The following is an 8,214-nucleotide window of genomic DNA, read 5'->3' as shown; positions in this document are numbered from 1 at the left end:
AAACGAGCTCAAATTATAGGAAATTTGAGCTTGATTTGGAATCTAAGGTTTGAAATTCAACTAGGGCTAGATCGTGCCTCATTTCTAAAGTTCAAACTTGATTTATCCAATATTTCAAACTAAAATGCTGATTTTCAAATGTTCTAATGGCATGTGACAGGGTGAAATCCATCATGTCATGAATCCAGGTCCTTTTCGTGGAGTCTTTGGCCCTGATGCTACTCGTTATGCCAAAGAAGTACAAGATCACATCGCGTATGGTATTCAAGAAAAGTTGTTGGGTTTATAGCAGAAACCATTCAGGTTAAATTGATAACCGTCTTCTTGAGGTTTTTTTTTTTTCCTTTTTTTTTATTTTTTTTCACAATAAAACTTGTCCTGAAAATTTCAAATTTTTTAACATTAGGGAGTTGGAGGAGCAGTTGAACTAGCCCCAGGATACTTGAAACAGGTTTATGACATCGTACGCAAGGCTGGTGGTGTCTGCATTGCAGATGAAGTACAAACAGGATTTGGTCGCACAGGAAGCCATTATTGGGGTTTCGAGACTCAAGGTGTCATTCCTGACATAGTTACCATGGCAAAGGTCTTTTGTCATCAAACTTTGCTGCTTATACTAAATTCTCTGAACATTGGAACTTAAATGCTCATTTGGTTTAGCTATCTTCTGTTATTACTATTAGGAATGGTAGCATCCTGTTACACAACATGTCATGTTTGCTAGGGTATTGGCAACGGATTACCATTGGGGGCAGTGGTGACAACACCAGAAATAGCGAGTGTGATGGCTCAAAAAATTCAATTTAACACTTTTGGTGGAAATCCTGGATGTTCTGCTGGTGGGCTTGCAGTGCTCAGAGTGATAGACAAGGAGCGTCAAGCACATTGTGCTGATGTTGGTTCTCACTTGATTGGACGCTTGAGATCTTTACAGGACGAACATGATAGTAATTATTCTACCATTTAGCACTTTTAAATCCCCTTTGCTTTGCATCGTTTCTAAATACAGTATTATTGCCAATTTCACCAACCATTCTTTTGCAATTTTAAATTGCATTGAACAGAAAATTATTCAGTTCTTGGACACAAGGAATTGCATTAAAATGGTCCTTTTTGGTTTAACAAGTGGTTTTTGGAATACAAAGTTCTAACTTGAGTTTATATTTGTTCGTGTTCTTTTCCAATGTCAAGTTAGTGCTATCAAGGAAACCGAGTTCACTTTTTGTTTTTACTAACTCCTCCCTTTTCGGTCATCGGTGATGTCAGAGGCAGGGGATTAATGGTGGGCGTAGAACTCGTTACTGAGAGGAGAGAAGACACCGGCCAAGGAAGGAACTGCCATCCTGTTTGAGAAAATGAGAGGTGTTAAGGAATAAATTTTCAAATAGAAAATAAGAAAATAAAGGCATTTCGTATTACTTTCTTCTAAACTAACATCTAGAGAAATCATATCCCTTTCTTTTCATTTGTACAACCCCACATTGCCACAGGGGAGGGCATAGGGATGTATAAGATGATCGCATCGACCTGTTCGGCCCTATAGGATAATAAGCGTATAGGCTTTCTCTTGCTTCACCGTTTAGAAATTTATGTAACTGTTCTCGTTTCTAATTGAAGAACTCGGAGTTTTACTCGGTAAAGGTGGGCTACGCGGAAATGTTTTCAGAATAAAGCCGCCAATGTGTTTCACCAAAGATGATGCGGGTAGGTCTTTCTCTTTCTCTATTGATTTTATTGCCAAACTCAACAAACAGTTTCCAAAAGGGACCGACACTCAACAGATAGGTTTCCAATGGGGGTATAGTCAAACCGAGCCGAGTTAAAGCTTGACTTGAAATTTGAGACGCAAAGCACCGTGTTTCACTTTTAAAGCGTGAGCTTTGCCCAATTAAGATCAATTAATCTCATTTACCCAATAAAAAGTGAACCACGTTTTCAGTTACATGTTTTGTACTTGTGCAGATTTTCTTGTTGATGCTTTGGATTATGCAATGTCAAAGTTGTGAGCAGAAACGCTGACGTAACTTCTCGATCCTTAGGCATCCAAGTTAAAGCGTGATCTTCTGTTTAAAAACAATACTAATAATTAAACCGCATACTCTCTGCATTTGGATGTGTCAAAGGATCATTAAGGTCCAGCATAATTATCTTTTTAATGTTGTGAAGTATATTTGTGTGTATTTGGATTTGTTGGTTTGATTCTCGTTCTTTTTCGATGAGCTAGTCACTGTAGTTGGAGATGACAAACAGAAAGGCTGTGTTGTATGGGTTTGGATGAGTTCGATTTGCAAGCGAATAGTTGCTTGTAATCAGAACCGACTAAGAAATAGAACATACAAAATTACAGCTCTAAAAAAGCAATATGCAAAAAGCGCATAGGAAATAAAAAAGAGAAGCTGGCAATGCCGTCTATACAAGACGCCAGAGCTGGGGGACTGTCCATCTCGGGCCACCGGAGAAAACCGTTGGCATTGAACCTGCAACCAAGCAATAACGAAACAAAGAAGCAAAGGTAAGTGAAGCTTTGATAACACAATGCGAATGTTCCAAAAGATGAGCAAGTTTCACAGTTATGCATTCACCATGTTCATCATGCAACTTTGTTATTCTGATTCGGGTGTGTCGAATACACATTCATTATGAGTATACTCAAATTTTGAAAACTTTATTTTATATATTATAGAGGATAATCTCTCTCGTACTCGCATCCCAATATGAGGCCTAACACTTTCTACAAAAATGAAAAAGTCTGGATAACGTAATATATCACTCAAATGTAGATCCTATATTTATATCTTTCAAGAGTACATATGATGCACAACACATCAGTGAAAATTGATTAGATAAACATCTTCCCCAATGTAAAATAAACTACTATGTACTTCATCTCAGACCTCTGTTCTGCTTCAAAAAAAATGTAGGCAATTATGTTCATAATGACATTTACCAAGAGACACCGTTGTATGAAGGAACATGCTTTGTTGCAGCAATAGCAAACATCATGTTTGCAGGATCTTCAACCGTTCTAGGCTATGCAGGTTCACGAGGACAGGTAGACCATAGTGTGCTCAAAGCTCGAAGACGTTCGAAGTAGTCGCCCAAAGCAAGTAAGCCTCGAGCTGTCTGGCGAACTGTTAGGATTCGGGACATCTGCTGCAGTGTTTCCTGCCGAATGTGGTCTGCCTGCAAAAGAAAACACCATTGTTAGTACGGATGTGTGGCTGAACACCGGTGTTGAGGTCCTTGAAGAGTTGCATCGTCGTATCTATATCTAAATATGTGTCAAACACGAGTATTTTAAGAAACATCAAAAATTGGTGCACCACAACAATAAACTCATTAATAATTTGATGAGGATCAGACACTAGTACTTCAAACAGTGTACTTCAACAGAAATTATAAGTCTAGAACATGGGATGAGCAATTGTTTACCTGGCTCACAAAGCTGACTAGAGCTTCTATCTTCTCCATTGCAGTATTCACCTGAGAACTATAACTACCTTCGCCCAGTTGACCATCCGCCACGGTCACCGACACAAGTTCGCGCAGTTTCTCCATGCCTTGTGAAAGTGCATCTTCAGCTTGCTGACATGATTGTTTCAAGTTACAGACCTCAAAGAATTGTTGTTCTGTCAAGGAATCAAGCTGAGGCAAGAGCACCTATAAATCAACAGAACAAGCAAATATTACTCAATAGAACTTGACCAGAATTCCAATGAAAGTCGCAAGAAATCTACAATACTATTGCATGGAAACTAAGTACTATGTTTCTCGAACTCAGGTGTGTCGGATACGGATATATTAAGATGATAGTATCTTCAGTATTTTTAAGTTTTAAAGTATTTAGAGGGTTATATGCCCATACTTATTTTGGAACAGGCCTCATAAAGGGTACTAAATACAGATACTTAAGGAAAAATAAAAAGTCGATATGAATCACCTTGAGAAGTTCTGAAGGGCGAAACCCTCCAATCCATGAGAAAAATTGCTCTGCTGATGTTTTCCACATGCCAGACATGACATAGAAAACATCAATCTTTGCAGCAGTTGTTTTCATGCGAAAAAGTTCAGAATAATGATTCATGCCAGTTTCCACAAGCATTCCAAGATCTGCATCACTTGTATGGGCATTCAAAGCAGTCCTCAGAGCACATATTTGTTTTCTTTGTTCGTCCATCCAATGTCCGTATTCTGTCTCAAAGGCAACAATCCCTGCAGAATCCCCAAAATGAAGAAGTCATAAAAAACATAAAAGAATATAGATTCGCTTAAAATGAGAAGAAGAAAAAGAACCATATATAACACAACATCAACTGCATTAAAGTGACATATGCTACTCAGGTTCAGATGAATATCGACAACGAATTAGTAATTAATATCAAATACTAAATTCATGCATTATTGTCTTTAACACATGGCTAGTGGTGAAATATCAATCTAACCACAAAAATAAAAGCAAGAAATTTTAGTCTCAAAGAACAAGCATTCATACAGTTTGAAATGTCACACATACCGAGACAACTTGGGTTGGTCTGACTTCTATATTTCTTGGAAGTATTCATATTTGGAATTTATGTTCGAGGCATATTTCAATACGAGTATAAATGAGGATATGATCCTCAAAAGACTTCAAATTCGTAAAAAACTTAGGAAATAGTTGAACAAACTTTTATCGAGCACGTATTATATCCGACAATCATACCCGGGTTCGAGTATAACATAGTAAACAATTAATAATGTTAATTGCCAGTGTATTTTACAAACAAACCTGAGTTTGCCGGTACAGGGAATCCAAGGTGACCATCTACTAACCCCCCACCCATATAAACACCCTGCAATTTTAAGATTTCATTGCTTAAAATGGCTTTAAGAAAATTTTAAATGAAAAAAAAGGAATTGATTTTAATCTCATTCAAAACCTGTTGCTTCATTTGTGCAAGCTCTTGCTCCAATTGAATCAGCTTTAAACGACTATTTTCCAACTGTTGAACATAAGCCTGAAATGCAATGTTACATGAAGTTGATTACAACAATTTACATGTGGTCTTGTGGGCTATCTGTTGCTATTCATGACATATCTTATCTTACCTTTTTCCGCAATCGGCTTTTACGAGCAGCCTCACGGTTTTGCGCAAGCCGCCTTTGTATCTAAAGATATTTACAGTGAAATGACCAAAGAAATTAGGCCTTTTATCAACGGTAAACAGATAATCTACAAGCAATATATGTTTAGGCACGTTGCAGCTAAATCATAACGCTCTGGAAAAAAATGTTCAAAACAGAACAATATTAGGAGATTATACTGTTTCAGTAATCATGGGCTACAATAATGGTGTGCAACTGTGCATGCATATTTTTCTTCCTTATATTAAACGAATTATTTCTCACTGTTCCTAAATTTATCTTCAATAATTTTCACGATTTTAGCAGGAAAGATCAGCTTAATAGCTCCAAAAGATATTGAACTTTCTGCAATTTGCACAAGTGAAATTGGAATCAGTGGTAGTTTGGATTTCAATCCGCTTATTTCATGTAGTGAACTTCAAGAAGTAACATCTACGATATATGCAATACATTTTCCTTATTTGCAAACTGCCTCAGATTTCGACCTTCGCACGATCTAGGAAGAAGGAATGGACTCTAGAAGTCTAGAAGATAAAGTAGTAACATCTTTTCAAATTCCAAGATAGAATCTCTCAATTATGCTACTTGGACTCAAATGTGTGTCGGAAAAGGGCAGGTGTCCAAGGATATGTTCAATCTATCCCATAACTATGTTCGAATATGTGTCAAACACGGTACTTTAAGAAAAATAAAGAGTCAAAGCAACATAGTTTCAACAAACCAATTGATACAACATATTTAATACCATACAGCATGTGATCCAGGACAATACTTTATCCATTAAAATGAGAAAAGAAATGAAGAACCAGCACCATGTACCATTCAAAATTACCTTCTCAATAGGTTTAGTGGCTTCTTGATCATACTTGATAGAAGGTGCAAGCATTTCATGTGAAGTAGTTTCAGACTAAATTCAAATAACAAAGGTTACTTACGACCAAAATCAGATAAACGATTAATCAAAGAACAATATGTCCGAAACTCGCACCTTGTTCGGTATCTTGTTATCCATTTCGAGAATCATTGATACAGATGCATGCAGATTGCTATCCGTGTTGAAATTTTCTCCCACATGCCAATCTGTTGGATAGGATCATAGATATCCATCCTTCTTGAAGATACAAACTGAGATTCCGCTTCTTGATTCGAAAATGGAGGCTGATTCGAAATGGAGGCAGCTTTGGTGTAAGTCTGAAAGGAACAACACATGAACATCTATGATCATTAGTACAATGGACAGGTATACAGCAAACATGTGGTAAGAAACAGAGAAGATGATTACAAAATCTAATAGATAAGCCTTTCACATTACTAAAAACTACAAAGTTTAACAAACAAAAGGAATCTATGGAAAATTTTCATATACTGAGTTTTTAGGAAATTAACAAGAAGTTGATCTGCTAACTACCAAAAAATGAAATCAAAGAATTTCGATCTAAATTTGATCTAAGATGACATTGGCATCGGCAATGAATGAATAGTGAAAAAACGATCATAGATATTCAATCCGACTTCCCAGCTCATATTGTTAAGTTCCATGGAAGAGCAATAATGATCAAATCAACTTGAATTTAGTGTTAAACATGGTTTATTTGTATCCAAGTCTGAAAATAGATTGAAACTCAATCATGACATTGTTTATCGCTAGCTAGCTAGGGTCTTTAGCCGTCCACTCTTCCCATCGTTTTCATGGTAGACTTATTTGCTATGTTTTTCAAGTATCCGATACATACACGTGTCCTAATCTTTTTCCAAGATTTCCATGTATTTGGAGAACTCAAACACTAAGCCAAACAAGGAGCAACATAGCCTATGCGTATTTTTTCCCTTAGACCTTTCCCAAAATGCACAAATCTTTTAAGAAAACTTGCAGAGAAAAAAAGCTTCCGATACAGATGAGTTAAAAACAAATCCTGAAAAAAAGCTATGAATCTGGATAAGATGATTTGAAAACATGGAATTGAGAGAAACAAATAATCAAATTTCCAAACTAGCTGTTTGGAATTCAATCTGTTTTTACCTCCGAGTAAATTTCCAAACAGTTCAGAATTAATCAAATCAGCCAAAAAAAAGACCTACAATTACAAAGACTGAAGGATGAAAACGGAAAGGTAGCCAAACACTTATTTCAACTGAAAAATCCATGATCTTATCTTCAAACCAGACTTTGTTACGAGAAAGACAAAAACAACAGATGAAAACTCAAATTACAGAGATCAGTTTTTATTCATAAATAGTAAAAACACATATGGAAAGGAAGAATCATTGTTTTCATGCAAATATGCTTTTGACTTTTGAGTACTATGTTTTGTATTGTTTTTCCTCCAGCTTTCCCGGCAACCAAACAAGTAAAAAAATAACAAACCTTTAGTTTAAAGTACCATTATAACAAGTTTCCCGCTAAAATTTGAGCTCCAGAAACAGCAGAGAAAAAAAAGAAAGAGTAACTCCTGTTGAACACCAATGAGCACTTGCTTATTCTTCTTTGCGAAACCCCACAGTCGCATAATCCTCAAACGCAAATGCTACTGGCAACCTAATCACCCTTCAAACTGATCGCATCTTTTCTCCTTAATTCTTATTTTATTTTATTATTACTATAATGCGATCCGACAAAGTTGGAGTTTGACTTAAAATTTTAATATTCACTCACTGCACATTTTGGATTTCATTGAATTTTATTTTTGAAATTTTCGCTTAATTAAAAAGATGAATTATTTGATTTTAATGTACTCTTCTTTCAAGAGTAATTAAAATATTTTTTATCAAATATTAAAATACTCTAATTTGATTCGTTAAATAATTGAAATCGACTCAAAATTTATGAAAAATGAAATTTGTATTATTTTTTTATCAAATTCAAATAACATAAGAATAAAATATTGGGAAAATGCAATGATTTATTCAATTATTAGTAAAATTATAAATGGATAATTGACTTTTAAAAAGTTAGATCATTCAATTAATTGAATGTTATGCATGTTATTAAGTTACTCTAATTTGATTCGTTAAATAATTGAAATCGACTCAAAATTTATGAAAAATGAAATTTGTATTATTTTTTTATCAAATTCAAATAACATAAGAATA

At 35.4% G+C, this 8,214-nt stretch overlaps 2 long non-coding RNA genes and 1 pseudogene across 2 annotated transcripts; 2 read left to right on the top strand and 1 right to left on the bottom strand.

The window, feature by feature from the left end:
• Positions 1–211: 211 nt before the first annotated feature.
• Positions 212–790, top strand: LOC120185653. Its single transcript, XR_005522144.1, has 3 exons — positions 212–303; positions 407–586; positions 725–790. It is a non-coding gene; the product is annotated as an uncharacterized LOC120185653 (long non-coding RNA).
• Positions 791–1,318: 528 nt separating this feature from the next.
• On the top strand, positions 1,319–2,193 carry LOC120185654. Its single transcript, XR_005522145.1, has 3 exons — positions 1,319–1,362; positions 1,618–1,704; positions 1,963–2,193. It is a non-coding gene; the product is annotated as an uncharacterized LOC120185654 (long non-coding RNA).
• Positions 2,194–3,027: 834 nt separating this feature from the next.
• LOC120185671 lies at positions 3,028–6,445 on the bottom strand (annotated as a pseudogene).
• Positions 6,446–8,214: the final 1,769 nt, after the last annotated feature.

The sequence above is a fragment of the Hibiscus syriacus genome, unplaced genomic scaffold, assembly GCF_006381635.1.
Source record: "Hibiscus syriacus cultivar Baekdansim isolate YM2019G1 unplaced genomic scaffold, ASM638163v2 tig00113124_pilon, whole genome shotgun sequence".
Lineage (NCBI taxonomy): Eukaryota > Viridiplantae > Streptophyta > Magnoliopsida > Malvales > Malvaceae > Hibiscus > Hibiscus syriacus.
Note: the sequence above shows the minus strand (reverse complement) of the source record. Positions and strands in the feature narration are given on the sequence as shown.